The following is a 20,178-nucleotide window of genomic DNA, read 5'->3' on the forward strand; positions in this document are numbered from 1 at the left end:
TTCTACCCACGAAATAATTCTGCTAGACTGCAAGCTCTAAAGATGCAAGGACTAGGTTTGCCTTATTTATTTCTGTTTATGCAGAGCCTAGCCTTGCATTTAGTAGGAACTTAACACGTTGACCTAGATCTTGTCCACCTTCTCAGCCTCACCTCTCATGGAAGCACTCATAGACCTCAGTCCAGTTACTCTTTTCTCAGATCCCTGAGCTGGCCTGGTCCAGGGCTGCCTCGGCCGTGATGCGTTCACTCCTGCTTTGTTGGCTGGTATCTGCTTATATTCTTGCTACTGTAAATGATGTCCAAGGCAGTCACATAGGCATCCCTGGGAGCTTGCTAGAGCTCAGGCACCACCCTAGATCCAATGAATCAGAATCTGCATGGTGACAAGGTCCCCAGGTGGTTCATATGCACATTCAAGTTTACGGTGCTTTGCTTTGGATCCCAGCCTGAGTGCTAGTTCTTTAAAGAGACCTTTCCCAACTGGCCAAATCGTATTAGGTCATGTGATGGATTCACCCACACGGTCTGTGATACAGAAGGGAGAAGGAGTTGAGGCCTATTGATCAGAAGCTTCTCACTTAAGAGTTTTACCTAAGTGTGATCCTATCAAAAGTTCTGGATTTTGTAGAGAAGCATACAAAGTATGTGAATAGTTTGATTTGAGCAAATTGAAAATTTCCAGTTTTCTTTGCTTTAACCAATATGTTTGCTTTCCCTCTGAAAATCCCTTGTTACAGGTCCTTAGTTTTAGTTTGCCACATTATGACACGATGGGAATAATGCACAGCAGTGATCCTCAGTTGGTTTGGGTTTTCAATACATAATTGATCCATGGTTGTGGCATGCATTGTAAAATGTCCAGCTAGAAAACTTATTCTTTCAATTACTTTCATTACTTTCAATGGCAAAACCACAATTACTTTTGCACAAACCTGATAGCTTTCCTACAAGTCAGTTGTTCAGTTTTTCTTGTTGTTGTTGTTTGTTTTAATTTTTGCAAACACTTTAGATACTGCATAGTGGATGCCTTAGTTTGGTTCCTGGGATCTTCTGTGTATTCTTTTGAAGCTCAATAATCACATTACTGCGGACCTCCAAAATTTTACAAAGGACTGTATAGTGAGTATTCAGCCGATAAACTAAACCACAGCTTATTACTGTGAGATGAAAGAAAGCACACCAATTAAAAGTAAACACTGTTTAAACTTATCTCAATGCATTTCTAAAGTGTCATACATTTATTATATTCTCTACTTGTAAAATATTTTGTAGTGTGTATTGCCAAGTGTTTCAAGATTTTATGGGTATAATGTATTCTATTAATTTAACTGGAAAACTTATAGTTATTCAACAAGAAAACTAAAAGTGTTGGCAGAGATGTAATTTTAAAGCACAATCCCACTCACTCCTTCAGTATTACAGCTGCTCCTTGTTTGTTTAATAATAGAACTGATGAGTAGTTAATTTGAGAGGAAAGCTGGTGCAGGTGTGGTGCTATTTAGATGTCATGGAGGACGCATGTGACATCTGCAGCTAGCTATATTGTAAAAGCAAAACAGAAGTTAAAATCAGCCCTGTGTCAAATCTGCATAGTTTTAGGCTTCAGGGAGTTTCTCTGTATGTTGAGGCAGGAAGTTTAGTAGAATTCCAAGGTAATAAGAGAGGAACCAACATTTGTAGACTTTGCCTTCTATGGGGGAACTCATTCAATCATCAGGAGAACTCTTCAATAGGTTTTATTTGCTCCGGTTTACCTAGATGAAAAATTGAGACCCAGAATCCATGCTTTTCTTTCCTGGTTACACATTAGAATCACCAATGTGACATTAAACACACACACTCACACACACTGCACACCCATTAGGATGGCTGCTATCAAAAAAGAAAAAACAAAAAATTCGGGGCCAGGCACACTGGTTCACACCTGTAATCCCAGCCCTTTGGGATCACCTGAGGTCGGGAGTTTGACAGCAGCCTGGCCAACATGGTGAAACCTCATCTGTACCAAAAAATAAATAAATAAAACAAAAAACAACACACACACACACACACACACACACACACAATTAGTCGGTCATGGTGGCACACATGTGTAATCTCAGCTAATTGAGAGGCTAAGGCACGAGAATCGCTTGAACCTGGGAGGCGGAGATTGCAGTGAGCCGAGATCACGCCACTGTACTCCAGCCTGGAGACAGAAGGAGACTCGGCCTCAAAAGAAACCAAAAACACCCAGAAAATAACAAGTGCTGAAAAGGAAGTGGAAAAATTGTAACTCTTGTGCATTGAGGGTGGGTATGAAAAATAGTACATCAGCTGTGGAAAACATGGTTCCTCAAAAATTTAGACATAGAATTACCAAATGATTCAGTAATCCCACTCACATCTATAAATCTCTATATCTGTATCTTTATCTACCAATATGTATCTTCAAAAGAATGGAAAGCAGTTAGTCAAATAGATACTTGTACACCTGTGTTCTCCCCCATCCCCCCCCTTTTTTTTTTAAATAAATGGGGTCTCACTATGTTTCCCAGGCCGGAGTGCAGGGGCTGTTTATAGGCACGACCCCCTGCTGCGAGGCTGTCCACAGGCATGACCCCCTGCTGTGGGGCTGTTTACAGGCATGATCCCCATGCTGCGGGGCTGTCCACAGGCACGAACATCTGCTGCCGGGCTGTCCACAGGCACGACCCCCTGTTGAGGGGCTGTCCACAGGCACGATCTCCCTGCTGCGGGGCTGTCCACAGGCACGATCTCCCTGCTGCGTGGCTGTCCACAGGCACGACCTCCTGCTGGTCAAACTGGGAGTTATGCCCTGCTTTGTCTCCAACCCAGGCCGGTCCGCCCCTCCTTAGGCAAAGTGGTAGTCCCTTATCCCAGGAGGTCACTGTACTAATGTCTAATTTCGTGCAGACGTCTGATCAACACAGCACACTGCAGCCCAGGACTCCTGGGCTCAAGCGATCTTCCCGCCTCAGAAGCCTGAGTAGCAGGAACTACAGGCGCATGCCACCACACCTGGCTGCTACATCTGTGTTCATTGCAGCATCACAGCAGCCTTATATACAGGAATCACAAGGTGGAAACAACCTAAAAAGTCTATTGAGGGATAGATGGATAAACAAAATGTAGTATAGACATAAAATGGAATATTAGTGACCTTTGAAAAGGGAGGGAATTCTGATACTTGCTGCCACATAGATAAAACATAAAAACATTACACTAAGTGAGACGTCAAACACAGACTACGTGATTCCATCTACATGAAGAACCTGGAACAGGCAAATTAATAGAGACACAAAGTAGAATAGAGGTTTTCAGGACTGGCAAGAGGTGGAAATGGGCGGGGTTAGTGTCTAATGGGCACAGAGTTCCTGTCTGGGATGATAGAATGTTTCAGAAATGGATAGTGGTGATGATTGCACAACTTTGTGAATGTAGCTAATGACATTGAATTCTTTACCAGAAAACAAAAACAAAAACAGGAACACATTGCTTAAGCTTCCCTGTCGGACAGGTGACGTGCTTGGTGCGAGCTGGGGCCTAAGCCCAGGCTGCCCTCACCAGAGCTGCTTCAAGACCCCTCTTGGTTGTACTTAGGCCTGATTGCTCTGGACAGCCCCATACATGAAAGCCAGCTCTTGTTCTATCTCTTCTCACTCCAGTCTTCCCTGTCCCCACCATCCCTTAGCTGGGCATTATGAGAAAAGCAAGATGACTATGAGTTTTCTGATTATTTATATGACCAAATAATCTCAGGGACTATTGCTAACTAACCTATGGGACTCCCACTACCTTCATGAGGTTCAGACGAGGTGAAGGGTCCCTAAAATCCTGCCACCTAGTCAGGAACTCAGTTGTCAATAACTTCTTTATTTTTGATACAAGCAGGGATGGGGAAAGAGAAATGAACAGACTTGGAAGCTTCTCCGAGGCCCTAGAGAAGACCTCTGGGCTCCGAACACCAGACGCTAGGAGCAAGGAGGGTAGTTCGTGACTCCCCACTCTTTCTCTAGCCCCTGCTCCTCTGTTTCTCCCCTTCACCCACAGCAGCTTCCTCAGGTCCTGGGTCCCACGCCATCATCTCTTCGAATCACCTCCGTTCTATCCCTGTTAATAAAGGAGCATCAGCTAAGTGAACATGGTGATTTGCATTCACTTACATTGATTCAGAAATTGTGTTTAATTCCACACAAGAAAAAGAATGGATCTTTTTCACTGGGAAAAAAAAAAGTTGCTATGTATCATCTTAATCATATTTTCCTGGGACATAATCTATACATGACGCCTATTTAAGCCTTCATTGCATCTGTGCATGTGGCTTGCTTTCCTCTCATGTGAAATAGTGTTGGACCACACGGGTTTGGGCCACAGCCCAGGAAGACACAATCCTGAACGTCATAATCCCAAATGTTGAAGTCCCAAAAGATCTAAATCTGTACAGTCTAAAATCCTGAAAATTATAATCCTAAAAAAACAAAATTCTGAAAATAGAATTCTGTAAAAAAATTATTAACACATTCTTTAAAAAGCATTTATTAGGCAGTGCATGGTGGCTCATGCCTTTAATCCCAGCACTTTTGGAGGACGAGGGGGGTGGATCACAAAATCAGGAGATGGAGACCATCCTGGCTAACACGGTGAAACCCCATCTTTACTAAAAATACAAAAAATTAGCCAGGCATCGTGACGGGTGCCCACAGTCCCAGCTACTCAGGAGGCTGAGGCAGGAGAATTACTTGAACCTAGGAGGTGGAGGTTACAGTGAGCCGTGATCACACCACTGTACTCCAGCCTGCGTGACAGAGTGAGACGCTGTCTAAAAACAACAAAAAAGCATTTATTTATATTTTTAAGATGGAATTTATTTGAGAAACATATAAAAACACAGCAGAACGCTTCCTAGGCCACTTTACACAATCAATGGGCAATAATAACATACATATATTTGCAAGCATAAAACTCAGGTATGCTAACGATAGTCTTACGGGTATAATGGTAATGAGCAGATGAGTTGTATTTGTAAAGAAATGGGTCAAAAAGCAAAATGTATAAAAGCATGGTTGGTAACTGGGTGCACTCAGCTTTATAACTTAGGTCATCTGGAATACTGTGACAGACAACCTAAGTCTTTTGACCAGATTCATCAAAAGCTGGGATGGGTTACCATCTAATATGCAGTCAAAGAGCTGAGATCCTGAGGAATTTTCTCTTTCCCAAATGCAAGTGTGCAAAAAGGGTATCTTCTCATTTATTGAGGAAACTTTAATGTTTTTATGTACATGTACAATGCTTACACACAAAGTCAGTGTTGTGATAATGCACTCTTGTGGAGTCAAATTTGCAAAAAAAATAAAATGCATAAAACAAATTAGAACTCTCTAAAAGTCTTTGCAAAATTTATACCTCCAGTATTGGAAATGATACTAAGATGAAATACATAGCATAGCAAGTTGTAAAAAATAATGCTGACAATTTAAAATAGTGGAAAAAATGGAAAAAGAAATAACTAAAAAGAAAATTGACATATAAAAAGTATATTACATGGATAGATTATGGGCAATTGCAGAGTTCATCATAGCTGGCTGACTTTCATGATCATTAACTATATTTTGAAGTCTTGCATCTTGATGAATAGTTGCCTATTTTGTTTTTAGGGTTTGACTCTCCTCATAAAATACATTCACATTCATTTTCTATGTGGCACTGCTCTTTTTGAAATTCTTCTATAATTTGATACACACTGACATGAGCATTTCCTATTACATTTTCCAATCTTCTATGCCATTCTTGTCTATTGTTTTGAGTATGTGGAAATCCATTTTGCAGGCCCTCATATACAGGCCACTCATTTGGCAGAAACAATACTCTTGATTAAACAGCAACACCGTTGCCTAAATGACTTCTTATCCTACCTTGCACATCATTCTTTTCAAACCAGTATGTAATATTTCTGGCTTCTTCAGGCAATTGTGGTTTTAATTGATCAAAAGCTCCTGGAATTTTATCGGGTGGAAGGAATGCCAATACAGACAAATGACACATTTTTAAACTAAAATTTTCATCATTGCCATATGGCCTGGCCAATCCACTCACCTGAATTTTCTGGCAAATGAGCTGGGCTGAATGGAAGATATAAACTTTACTGGTAACAACTTGCAATTCACTTTTAGAAGCCTTGATCACATCTAATTAAAAACTTGTCATTATAATTTGGGGATCCAATTGAAATCTATTTTCTTCTGCAAAGCCCTCCAAATCTTCAAATAAACTTTTATAAAGTACTTCACTTTTTCCAGTTATTAAACCATAAACATGCAGATTAAATTACAGAATTCTGTAATCCAATGGGGGCATAAACTGTATGAAGTTGATTTAAAAAACCCACTGGGGACAATTTTGAAAGTGCCGTTCATCAGCCAAAGTGAAACATGCACCAGTTTTTTTATGTTAAACTTAGTGGTAAATAAATATGTTTACCTTTTTTGAGAGTCAAATCCCTAATCAAGAATAGTTCATGATTTAATATGTCTTGTAGCACTGGAGGAAGCTGTGTGCCAGGAGGTGTCTGGCTCAGAAGGCCACTGAATTTGTTGAACTCTTTTTATTATCTGACAAAAGGCATTTTGTGAAGGCAAGCATGGTGCTACGTGTAGAGGTGCTTGGTACATGATTGCATAATTTGGCAGACAAGATTTTGTGCATTATTTACTTTCATTTTCACTTCTTCTGTGATATGCAAGACATTCAAAACAGTGACAGCAGATCTTTCCCACCTAGTCTGCTCAGACCCACACACTGATCTCTTCTGAGAAAACTATCACAGACATACCCAAAATAATGCTTTCCCAGCTTTCCAGGGATTCCTTAATCCAGTCAAGTTGACACCTGAAATTAAGTCTGCAAGTCCAACCCTTGTAGATTTGGCACCCATATGGACCTCCTTAAACCATACATAATTTCCAAATAAAAAGAAAGCAAAGCAACAGTTGTACCTAACACGATGCAACTACCGTGGTACAACTCTCCTGTGATCGTGATTTTCTGGATTTTAGATGTTAAAAATTTAGACTTTAGGACTGGGCATCGTGGCCCATGCCTGTATTCCCAGCACTTCGGGAGGCCAAGTCAGGAGGATCACTTGAGCCCAGGAGTTTGAAATCAGCCGGGGCAATAAAGTGAGACCCCATGATATGGTTTGGCTGTGTCTCCAACTAAATCTCTTCTTTAATTGTGGTTCCCGTAATTCTCACATATCATGATGGGGACCCAGTGGGAGGTAATTGAATCATGCAGACAGTTACCCCCATGCTGTTCTCATGAAAGTGAGTGAGTTCTCACAAGATCTGATGGTTTTATAAGGAGCTTTTCCCTCTTTGCTTGCATTTCTCCTTCCTGCCACCTCGTGAAGAAGGTGACTTGCTTCCCCTACGCATTCTACCATGCTTGTAATTTTCCTGAGGCCTCCCCAGCTATGAAGAACTGTGAGTCAATTAAACCTCTTTACTTTATAAATTACTCAAGCTTGGTTATGTCTTTATTAGCAGCATTAGAATGGACTGATACCGTAAATTGGTACTGAGGTAGTGGGGCGTTGCTATAAGGATACCTAAAAATGTGGAACTGAATTTGGAACTGGGTAACAGGCAGAGGTTGAACAGTTTGCAGGGTTTGGAAGAAGACAGAAAAAATGTGAGGAAGTTTGGAACTTCCTAGAGACTTGCAGAATGGTTTTGAGGAAAATGCTGATAGTGACATGGACAATGAAGTCCAGGCTGAGGTGGTCTCGTATGACGATGAAGAACTTGTTGGGAACTGGACTAAAGGTGACTCTTGCTATGCAAAGAGACTGACGGCATTTTGCCCCTGCCCTAGAAATCTGTGGAACTTTAAACTTGAGAGACATGGTTTAGGGTATCTGGCAGAAGAAATTCCTCAGTAGCAAAGTGTTCAAGAGGAAGCAAAGCATAAAAGTTTTAAAAATTTTGCAGCTTGATGATGAGATAGAAAAGGAAAACCCATTTTCTGGAGAGAAATTCAAGCAAGCTGCAGAAATTTGCATAAGTAACGAGGAGCTGAATATTAATCACCAAGACAATGGGAAAATGTCTTCAGGACATGTCAGAGACCTTCACGGCAACTCAAACCATCACAGGCCAGGAGGCCTAGGAGGAAAAAAATGGCTTCATGGGCCCAGTGCAGGGACTTGCTGCTCTGTGCAGTCTCAGGACTTGGTGCCCTGTGTCCCAAGCATGGCTAAAGGGCCAATGTACAGCTCAGGCCATGGCTTCAGAGGGTACAAGCCCCAAGCCTTGGCAGCTTACATGAGGCGTTGGGCCTGTGGGTGCACAGAAGTCAAGAATTGAGGTTTGGGAATCTATGCCTAAATTTCAGAGGATGCATGGAAACGCCTGGGTGTTCAGGCACAAATTTGTGACGGGGACGGAGGCCCCATGGGGAACTTCTTCTAGGGCAGTGAGTGCAGAAGGGAAATGTGAGGTCAGCGCCCCCACACAGTCTCCACTGGGGCACCGCCTAGTGGAGCTCAGAGAAGAGGGCCACCATCCTCCAGACCCCAGAATGGTAGATACACTGACAGCTTGCTACACTGACAGCTTGCACCGTATTGCCTGGAAAAGCCACAGACACTCAGCACCAGCCTGTGAAAGCAGCCAGAAGGAGGGCTGTACCCTGCAAATCAACAGGGGTGGAGCTGCCCAAGGCCATGAGAGCCCACCTCTTGCTTCAGTGTGACCTGGATGTGAGACATGAAGTCAAAGGAAATCATTTCAGAGCTTCAGGATTTGACTGACCCATTGAATTTTGGACTTTCATCGGGTCGGCAATCCCTTCATTTTGGCCAATTTCTCCCATTTGGAACAGGGGTATTTACCCAATGTCTATATCCTCATTGTATCTATGAAGTAACTAACTTGATTTTGATTTTACAGGCTCATAAGCAGAAGGACCTTGCCTTGTCTAAGATAAGACTTTGGACTTGGACATTTGGGTTAATGCTGGAATGAGCTAAGACTTTCGGGGACTGTTAGAAAGACATGATCATGTTTTAAAATGTAAGGACATGAGATTTGGAAGGGGCTGAGGGCAGAATGATATGGTTTGGCTGTGTCCCCACCCAAATCTCACCTTGAATTGTAGTTTCCATAATCCCTACATGTTGTGGGAGGAACCCAGTTGGAGGTAATAGAATCATGGGGGTGGTTACCCCCGTGCTGTTCTCATGACAGTGAGTGATAACTGAAGGTTTTATAAGGGGCTTTTCCCCTTTTGCTCAGCACATTCTGCTGCCTTTTGAAGAAAGTGCCTTGCTTCTTGTTTGCATTCACCATGATTGTAAGTTTTCTGAAGCCTTCCCAGCCATACTGAAGTGTGAGTCAATTAAACCTCTTTATTTTATAAATTACCCAGGTTCGTGTATGTCTTTATTGGGAGCAGGAGAATGAACCAATTCACTGTGTCTCCATTAAAAGAAAAAGAATTTAGACTTTAGGAATTTTGATCTTTCAGGATTTCAACATTCAGGGTTATGGTGTTTGTCACTGGGTCTTCTGGGATTATGATCCTCACCTGGACTAAACAGCCTCGCAGCTCTCTTCCAACTATGATCCTATTCTCCCACTGCCTCCTGAGTTCAGCCTCTTTCTTCAACTTGGCTGAGCCTGCCATTCCTTTCCTATCTGTCTGCTTTCTTCCCTCTGATTAATCCAAAGTAAAATTTGACTTTTTTTTTCATTCCAACAACTCCATCTTCTATCACATATCTCCTTTCATGAAGTTGGCCCCTGATAATGTTTCTGTTGACAACAGTATAATATAGACAAAATTGCACATAGTTAAAGTACGTACTTTATTTATTTGGTGGCAGCATTCTGATAAGAAATTAAAACTCTTTCTTTTAAAATCATAATGTAATCACCAGGCAGAGCAAGTAAAGAGGAATAAGTTCCAGAATCTCACATCTATCAAAAGTAAATGCTGACTTTTATTGAGGACTTCCTTATTTCTGCCACCAGTTGTCTCACATACAGCTTGTTCGCAATAGAACCAAGTGTAGAATTGGCAAATGGGGTGTCATACATGCAGCGCTCTACTGGAGCTGATAATTAAGTACTCAGAAATTTTATGAAGTGTTTGTCAAACCACCAGTAGAAATATTTACACAATGGAAATCAGCAAATGCTACAAATCTGGGCTTATCCCCACCCAACCCATAGGTTTACTAGCATACAACTTTTATTCATCTTGTAAACGTTCAGAATTTATATAAATATTCATAGACTCTCCTATACTCAGTGTCTCAGAATAACTCGAATTTCTTACCATAGCCAGTGAGGGTGAGTGTGAGTTGACCCACCCCAGTCCCTCTCTCTGACCTGTCTCCTGTTAGCCTTCTGATTCCCAGTGTTCTCTACTTCATGCACATGGGCCAGGCACCCTGCAGTTTGCCTGCCTTTTCTTCCTCGTGTGCTTTTCCCCAGATATCTGAAGAGCTGGTGCCATCACCTCCTTGGAATGTTTGTTCAAATGTTATCTTCTCAGTGAGACCTTCTATATAAGTTTTCTATGACTGCTGGAATAAATTACCACACCTCTAGTAGCCTAAGAGAACACACACTCTCTCTAGGGGAGAGAGAACACCTTCTTACCTTCTCCAGCTTTGAAAGGATGCCTGCATCCCTTGGCCCCTGGCCCCCTTCCAGGCAGCAACCACATCATTCTGACCCTAGCTGTCACGCTTCTTGCCTCAGACTCTCCTGCCTCCCTCTTTTGCTTTTAAGTAGTCTTGTGATGACATTGGGCCAAGCTGGGTAATCCAGAATAATCTCCTCATCTCATGATCCATAACTTCATCACATCCACAAGTCCTTTTTGCCATATAGGGATATGGACATGTAGAAAGGCCATTCTTCTGCCTATTACTCCCTCCTTGAAAATTCTAACTACCTTCACATCTACCCACTCTCAGCATTCCTGAGCTCCCTTCCACGCTTCATTTTTCTCTGTGCCACTTATTACCTTCTGGCATATTATATATTTTACATATTTATCTTATTAATGATCTGTCTTTTCTCACTGGAATGTAATTTGCATGAGGGTAAACATTTTTGTTTTATATCATTGCCATATTTTCATTATGTTGAACAGTGCCTTGTTCTTAGTAAGGATTGAAGAAATATATATGTTTTGGCTGAATAAATTATGTTGCAAAGTTTGGGGGAAAATCCTGCCATGATACAGAAGACGGTTCCCAGTGATGGGAAAGGGCCATGTGGTGGGACCTCTACAGGAAAACGGGATGCTCCAGAGTTCCCCCATGGCAGAGCTGCTTTGCTCACGCAGAACTCTTTGCCCAAGTTCTGAATTCTAATGTTTTCTTTCATATTTGTTTTTGCTCTGTCTTTTTTTTAATTAAATTTTTTATAGAGATGAGGTTTTACTATATTTCTCAGGCTGGTATCAAACTCATGAGCTCAAGCAATCTTCCCACCTCGACCTCCCAAAGTGTTATTACTACAGGTGCAAGCCACCACACCCGGCCTGCTTTTGCTCTTTCTTTGAAATATACTCAAAATGTTTATATTGGTTTCTAACTATAGATCATGAACTCCTGAAACAAAGTAACCACTTTGTTCTTCATTATTTCTTTCACTCTTCTACTCTGCACGGTGCCAGATATTGGATATGTAGGTGCCAGACATTTGATTTTCTGATTTCATGCATTTTATTTCTTAAAAATCAGCCTAACCACGTTGTAGGGAGGGATGATTTCCTTATTTTGTTTTGAAAATTTGTACATGCCCAGTGCTTACATTGTGCGGTTCAATGTTGCTTTAGCTTTTATTTTTTCTATTTTTGCCAGACTTTCGAAACTCTTAAAACTTGTTTATGGTCAGCACAGCAAGGAACACGCTTTAGCTTTGAAAAAATCTTTAACATGAAAAAATGCACTGACATTGTTTTTAATGTAACATAGGCTAGAATTTGCCTATGTTTTCACATGCTGAGAATTGTCCCACACGGCTGATGTGTTCACCTCTTCAGCTTGGATCCTGTTGTGGATTTATTTACAAACATCAATTACCTTCAAGCCATCCTTTCTGCTGTATGTTTTGCAGCCTTCTATAGTAGATACACAACAGATAATATGGAGAGAAAAGACATAAGAGGAGGAAGGTAATGAGAGACATTGTCAAGGTTGTAATCTTCCTGGTTTCTTTGAAGAATTTGTTGCCCTTCTACTGAGACAGCAGAGCAGCATTTTGTTACTGACAGCCTAAAACCACTTAATCTCAGGTGAATGCACCACTTGCCAAGCTGTCGGAATGCTATTTGTGTTTTGTTGCACAATTTTTTGGTTGTTTATTTGGTTGTCTTTTTGGAAGGCAAATTTGGAAAAGGGACCTACACAGAAGTGCTGACCCACCCACATTCCCTTATTATCATTACAAACAAGAAGAAGCTAGCATAGCTAAGAATTGAGTGAAGAAAGGGGGTGTAATAAGCACCAGCAAAGGGTTGAGGGCTGTTGCTCTCTAAATTATTATTTGATTATTTTAATACTATGGAAGTTTTCTAGTCACTGAAGAAAGGAGGGGAAAGTGCACTTATTTTTATATGGAGTTACTTAACTACCTCCTAAACACATAAGTGGAAATTGATTTTGCTGGTGCAAAGTATTTTAATTAGCAAGAATTCATATATTGAGATTATAATTAGAAAGCTCAATTTATATATTTGCTATCCTGCTCAAGCCTGACATGGAAAAAAAAAAAAAAAAGCCAAGTTCTCTCCAAAATATATAGCTTCAATATAAAAAATACTGGAAAATTTGCTGTGATAACTATTTTGTACTTTTGTATAAAAAACCTAAAGAACAAATTACCTAAAGAACAATTTGCTAAACATGAGCAATTTCTCCCTTTGAGTACATACAGGTAAGAGGAAGAGTGTTCAGACCAGTAAATTATAGTTTATATTGAAGATAATATTCAGTTGACTCATAACAAATAACCAGCATTCATGATAACATTTCAGCATTTCCAAGGGACCAAGTGCACTGATTTTAAAAAATATACTTTACAAGGAATTTAGAACTGGTGTTTTTACTGAAAATCAGCATCTCTGATGTTGCAACATGTATGTGAAATGGGTGTTACATCTATCCTGCCCTTTAACCCCACCGTTAACAAAGTGGCTGAAAATAACAGTAAGAAAAAATCAGTCTAAGGGAGAAAACTACTAATGCTCTCAATTCTCTCTCTCTGTCTTTCTGTGTGTGTGTGTGTGTTAAGGGGGATGGTAGGAGGTGGTCTTAACTCTTGAAAGAAACCTTCTTTGTATAGGAAGCATATTTCGGTTTAGGTACAATGAGAAGAAAGTTTAATTTTATAATCCATAAGACCAGATACCTGCAGAAATGATTTTTCCTGTGGGATTTCTATGACTGATATTCTGACTAGTGTGAAATGACAGGTTTGGATGTCTATATCTACACCCATCAAAACCTCAGAGCTTTATGCGCTGCTATAACTTTTCTGTTAACTCTGGGTAAATTAGGAGGGTGGTACAAGGAATAATTTTAACTTCAGATTTTACAGTTTGTTTGTTAAGTGCAGAAAATCTACTTTTAAATGATCTGTATTTTAAGATATTGACTTTTCCTGGTGCTATTTTATGATTATGGAGAAAATAGAATTCTTATTAGAAATCTCAACTCCGAATTGAGAATCGATGTTTTGATACTTGTCCTGCTGTGGCCTGAGACTTGGAATCATGAAGTAAAAGAGAACTTGCTGTTTATCTACAGATTAGAACACACAAATAAACATCAGCGTAACATCCTCATTAGCATTCTGGTAGTTACATTTACTTATTCCAGAGCAAAATTAATATATAATAAGAAGTGGAATATTTTTTCTTGATATCTATGGTATTATGGCAACAACCTTCCTTAGAAAAGAAACAGTGTATTATGAGGACAGTGGATGCTGCAACATTATTTGCCTTCAAGGCATTGCGAACAACTGGAATCAATTGAATAACCTTCTCAAGCACAAGCCAACAGTGAAATGAAAATCATTTATCTGAAACAGCAGGCAAGAGCTTCATTGGTACATTGGAAGGTGGCTCACTAACCCTGCCGAAGTTTTGCTCCATCTGATCAGGGCATAAACGTTTCATTGGCCCAATAACCAAGGTCTTAGAGTTTCACAGTGTTTTCTCTCCAATAGTTAATACAGGGAGCATTGCTGACATTCTGCCCATGGTTGCCAAGGCTGAAATCAAACGTGCTTTGAATAACACTATAAAAACTTTGAAATTAATCTTTGCCGTAGGAACCAATGTTCAACTGTGGGCTCTATACAAAGCCGCTTAAGGTGGGAGGGAGCAAACATTTCAAGTTGGTTTTAGGTAACAGAAACAGACGTCTTTATTGGATTTGTCTGGAAATAAAGTAAGGAAAATCCAAACATTATCTGTTCTGGCCAAGAAGTATAAGGCTCAGTCCCGTTTTATTTCTCTCCTCCTTTGGATCCTTTTTCCTTATTCTTGAATCTATACATGGAAAAAAAATTCAAGTGCATCTAAAGCAGTAATGCTGGGAACTTGCCAACTTATTCCCATGATGCTACTATTGCTTATAAAGCATTTTGAGGATTCTTGTATTCAGAGCTAGTGATAAGCCGCAAGAGGAAGTCAGTCTTGCTGGCATACAGCTGCATTTTGGGCTCATGTATAGAAGAGCTAACATGGATTTCAGAGTCTCCCAGGTGTTTGAAATCCAGGCTCTGCTCTCAGGACCTGTGAGGTCTTAGATAAGTTGCTCAATCTCTTTGAGCCTCAGTTTTCTGAGTACAATGTCACATACCTTGCAGGACTGCGGTGTGGATGAATTGCGATGATGTGTATGAATCCAGCTCAGGGTCTTTTTTCCTTCCTTCTTTCTTCCCTGCCTCTGAATTTACACCAAGCTGTACTTCTGAGGTCTGACTCCTGATACGCTAGACACACAGTGAACCTTGATGCCTGCTAGAAACTGAGGGACTAGACTTGAGTGTTAGGGAACCTGGGAATGACATCTGTCATCCATCCGGGAAGGCCGAGGAGGAAAGCGAGGCAGGGCAGCAGAGCGGGAAGTGGTGCCCATGGAGGCCACTTTTGGGCTGGAGCCTGCTCAAGGCACTTTAGTGCTGAGTCATTTGGGGCCCAAGGTAGGGGCAGATAGAAGAGAAGGAGGGCAGTTATCGCCTAGTCACAGGGGCAGATAGAAGAGAAGGACGGCAGTTATTGCCTAGTCAGGAGTTTAACAATCTCTATTTCCTTTGAAACCTTGTTTCATCCCTTCCATCCCAGTCAAATTCACAGGCAATTAAACTTCCCCCTGCATCTCGGAGCAGGCCTCTGCATCATCATTTCTCCTCTGCAAGTGTATCTTCTTCAGGCACGTGGGAAGGTCTTAGTGCACCTGCGGTATTTAGGGACTTGATCCTCTTTCCTCTTTATTGTCAAAGTTGTGGCTTGCTGAGGTCAGGACAGAGTCTGGTTATGACATGTTAGCAATCGTCACTCTCATTTTTAAGTAGATATACTTTTATGCACTTTGAGCTCCCATTCATGTCATTTATTAATTTGTTCATTCGTTAACACATTCATTTGTGGAGCATTCGGCCTATAAAAGAGAAGAAACACTTCCTTAGCATTAAGGGAGGAGAGAAAACAAAATGCACAGAGACACATGCTTGGTTTTGTATAACTTTGAGAGTTTCTAAAATAAAACAAGGTCTAACGTGGAAAACCGAAACCTATCATTGAGATATTTTCATAATCTAAAATGTCAGTTTCAAAAGAACTTCCAAAATGTTTTTAAAAACGACTATCCTTTAGAATAATGATGTAGCGTTCCAAGGTTTCAGTGTTCAACCAGCATTTATTACTGCCTGCTGGGTGCCTGAGGCAGGACATTTGTAATGAGAGCCACAAACATGAATTGAAAAACCGCTGCCCATATGTTCACAGACCCTGTCAAAGCATAGAGCCCCCTGTAGATAGAGCCCTAAGTATAAGATGCCCTGTGTTCTGGGCTAGAGGATACACTAGGTCTGCAGGTATATCTGGTGGGCAGAACAGGAAAGGTGTCACTGAGGAGGTGCTATGTGAGTTAGTTGTGAAAAATGAGTACTGGTTTATGAGGCAGATATGAGAGGCACTTTGTTGAAGTTACAACTCCTACCAGGCACTCGTTTGAATTTTCTGTTTCCTTTGCTCTTTGGAGGTTGCTTGTTGGTACACTTACATCTTCTATGCCGGTCTTAAAAGAGAGGAGTGAGTGTGCGTGTGTGTGTGTGTGTGTGTCTGTGTTTAGTATTTTTCGCAGAGTCTCTTTGTGTTTCCAAGCTTACTTTAGAGCTGAAGCTTGTCAGAGTTCTCATAACAAATGTGTGATTGAACTAAATTCCAACCTGCCACCTCTGGCATTGGAGCCTTACGGCACCTCAGTGCATTCATGGGGTGTGCTCTACCCTCTACCTTCATAATTTATTTAAAGACCAAATCATAATGAATAACAATTCTTAGGCTTAAACCTATAGCAGGGGTAGGAAATAGTTCAAACCTTCTGACTTACATGAACAAATGCAATCTTCAAAAACTACTGTTTACTAATCTGCATGAATGTACTGAACTCGTTGCCACCTTCATTTAAATGTGATCTATCAAAAGTGCTTTCTAAACTGTTAAATTCCAATGTTGATATTGTTATAGATATACTTTATTTAAATACTGGATAATGATTTTATAAATTACAGGGTTTTTAACCTGCAAAATTATTCTAAAATATGTAGAAAAAATTTGGAATAGTCTTCCAATTTTGAACACAATGATTGGTTGTAAAATTCCCTTGATTTATATGTTTGTATACTGTGGATTCTCACTTGAGTGAATTAGTGTCTTTGCAATACAGTAAGAGTTTGGTACAGTTATTAATCTACCAAGGAAAAGGCTAGATAAGTAGAATCTCCTTTGTTTCATAGCCCATTATTTGAAGGATGATTTAAGACCATAGGAAATACTGACTCACCTTTTCTAAAAAGGCAACTGATTTTCTTGTGCTTTTAAGTTCAAATTTATCTTGTCTCCTTTTGATTAATTAAAACAACAGTTTATCAAAAACCTTAACAGAAAATTTATTTATTTATTTATTGAATCAGAAGAGAAACAGGAAATAGTATGCTTTCTTGGGCCTGTTTCCTTTACCCCAATATCATAAGAATTGTTGTTGCTTCTATAATGTTCAGCTTCAAATTATTTTGCTTGATCAATCAAAATGAATTACCTGAATTTTCTCCTCTTTTGCAAAATGGAACCACATTCATCCACCCACCCACAACCATAGGACTGTTTCCTTTATTCCGATAGTTTGTGATATCCTTGACTTCACAGCAGAAAGCTGTGAGCCTCCCAAACCCCTTCACTCAGGTCCCGTGGGGCCTGCCCTCTAAAGTCTCTTCAGTCTTCTTTCTTAGAATGTTCATGGCCACATTATCGTTTAGACTCTTATCCCTGATTGTGAGAGATCCCTCAGGTCTTCCTGCCTGTAGTCATGCCTAATTTATCCCCTTCCTAAAATGTGATGTGATCATGTCACTGCCTTGTTTAGAAGCCCTGCACTGGCTTCCAACACGTGCAGAATCAAGTGCTTGCTGTTTAACATGGTCTACCCAGTCCTCCAGATTCTGGCTTCCAGTTATTTTCTCAGCCCAAAAAAGCTCCGCACTCTCCAAACAGCTTGTGCCCTTCGGCTTCCTGTTCACACCTCCGTTCCTTCCCCTCTACCTGGATGCTCCTCCCTTCATCCGTTCCCCCGCTGTAAGCCCCCATGGATTGACTGGTGCTTGAGTGCTTTATTGCACTTTGGACCTCCCATCTCTCACTCCTGGCTTCTGTCTGTCTACCAGTCTTGACCGGCCACTTGCACTGCCTCTGGCTTATCTGCCTCATTCTGGTCGACAGTGTTATTTGTTAGCTTCATATCTACTGGTTCTCTTAATTATTTCTCAGCCTCCCCACACCAGGCTCCTTGCCCCGTATTTATAAGCTGCTATTGGCTTGAGGGTGACAGTGCCTTTCTAATAAATCTATTTTATAGACTGATAGTTACAAGGGTATAGTAGAAAAGAAATGAATCTACCTTTGAGTGTATTTCAACATATCTAGTGATTCATGAATATTTCTTCTTATTATTATCATTATTGTTATTTTTAAATAGACGATCAGGGAAGGCAGAGTCTAGGCCACCAATGTGAACTTAGGCTTTCATCTTTATTAAGATATTTGGGATCTCTGCAAGTATTCTGAATTTTAAATGGCATTCAATGATTGATAAAACAGGAATTTTGTTTTACTCTGAACTGGGTAGTGTTTCAGCTACTGGCTACTGTGTCATTATTTCTGTAAATTCAAAATGTAGAAGGAACGTTTACCTTTTAACAAGGGAGTATCCTGGGTCTCAGTTCTCAACCGTTTTTCTAGGTGCACTCATGCCTCTGTGATCTCATGAAGTCCAGTGGCATTAAATTCCATGTATATGTGCATGGTCCATGAACACATATTTCCAGCTCCTACCTCTCCTCTAAAATTTAGACTCATATCTAATTATCTGCCAATTATCACCACTTGGAAGACTAATAGACAACTCAGCTATCACACATCCATAAGGGAATTCTTGATCCTCCACCTTCAACCCCTGGGCCCGACAATCTTCTGTCTTCTCTGTCTCAGTAAATAGCACCACCAGCGTACCAGCCATTAGGCCAGAAAACTTGCCTAGACCCCTCTTTGTTTCTTAAACCTAATATCAGCATACACTGTTGAACTGTATTAAGAATCTGAGCTTCCCTTGCCACACCAATTTTGTATACCCTGCTTCACTTTACATCATTGCTTTCGTGGATTATCAAAATAGCCTCCTAACTCCTCTCCCACTTTCTCTTTCTCCCTGTACTTTGTTCTTCACTGAGCAACCAGAGCAAGTCTTTATTTATTTATTTTTTTTTTGAGACAGAGTCACCTCTCTCACCCAGGCTGGAGTGCACTGGTGCAATCTGGGTTCACTACAACCTCTACCTCCTGGGTTAAAGAGATTCTCCTGCCTCAACCTCCCAAGTAGTTGGGACTACAGGCATGCACCAACAAGCCAGGCTAATTTTTGTGTTTTTAATAGAGATGGGGTTTTGACATGTTGGCCAGGCTGGTCTTGAAATCCTGACCTCATGTGATCCAGAGTAAGTCTTTTTAAAGCATAAGGAAAACAATGTTTTCATCGGCTTAAAACCTTCCATGGCTAGGAATGTTTTAAACCATCTTGTCCTCTGACACTTCTCTGATGTCTAGTCCAATCAGTCTCCCCTCTATTGTTGCAATCTTCAAAGACACCAGGCAGATGTGCTTCTGCCTCAGGGCCTTTGCATGTGTGGTCCCCTTTGCCTGGAATGGTTTCTCATCAGGAATCAGCATGGCTTACTTTCTCTCCTTTTTATTTTTATTTTATTTTATTTCATTATTATTATACTTTAAGTTTTAGGGTACATGTACACAATGTGCATGTGCACAAGGTGCAGGTTTGTTACATATATATACATGTGCCATGTTAGTGTGCTGCACCCATTAACTCGTCAATTAGCATTAGGTATATCTCCTAATGCTATCCCTGCCCCCTTCTCCCAACCTACAACAGTCCCTGGTGTGTGACGTTCCCCTTCCTGTGTCCATGTGTTCTCATTGTTCAATTCCCACCTATGAGTGAGAACATGCAGTGTTTGATTTTTGTCTTTGCGATAGTTTGCTGAGAATGATGGTTTCCAGTTTCATCCATGTCGCTACAAAGGACATGAACTCATCATTTTTTATGGCTGCATAGTATTCCATGGTGTATATGTGCCACATTTTTTTAATCTAGTCTATCATTGTTGGATATTTGGGTTTGTTCCAAGTCTTTGCTATTGTGAATAGTGCCACAATAAACATACGTGTGCATGTGTCTTTATAGCAGCATGATTTATAATCCTTTGGGTATATACCCAGTAATGGGATGGCTGTGTCAAGTGGTGTTTCTAGTTATAGATCCCTGAGGAATTGCCACACTGACTTCCACAAG

This window comes from Pongo abelii, chromosome 12, assembly GCF_028885655.2.
Source record: "Pongo abelii isolate AG06213 chromosome 12, NHGRI_mPonAbe1-v2.0_pri, whole genome shotgun sequence".
Taxonomy (NCBI): domain Eukaryota; kingdom Metazoa; phylum Chordata; class Mammalia; order Primates; family Hominidae; genus Pongo; species Pongo abelii.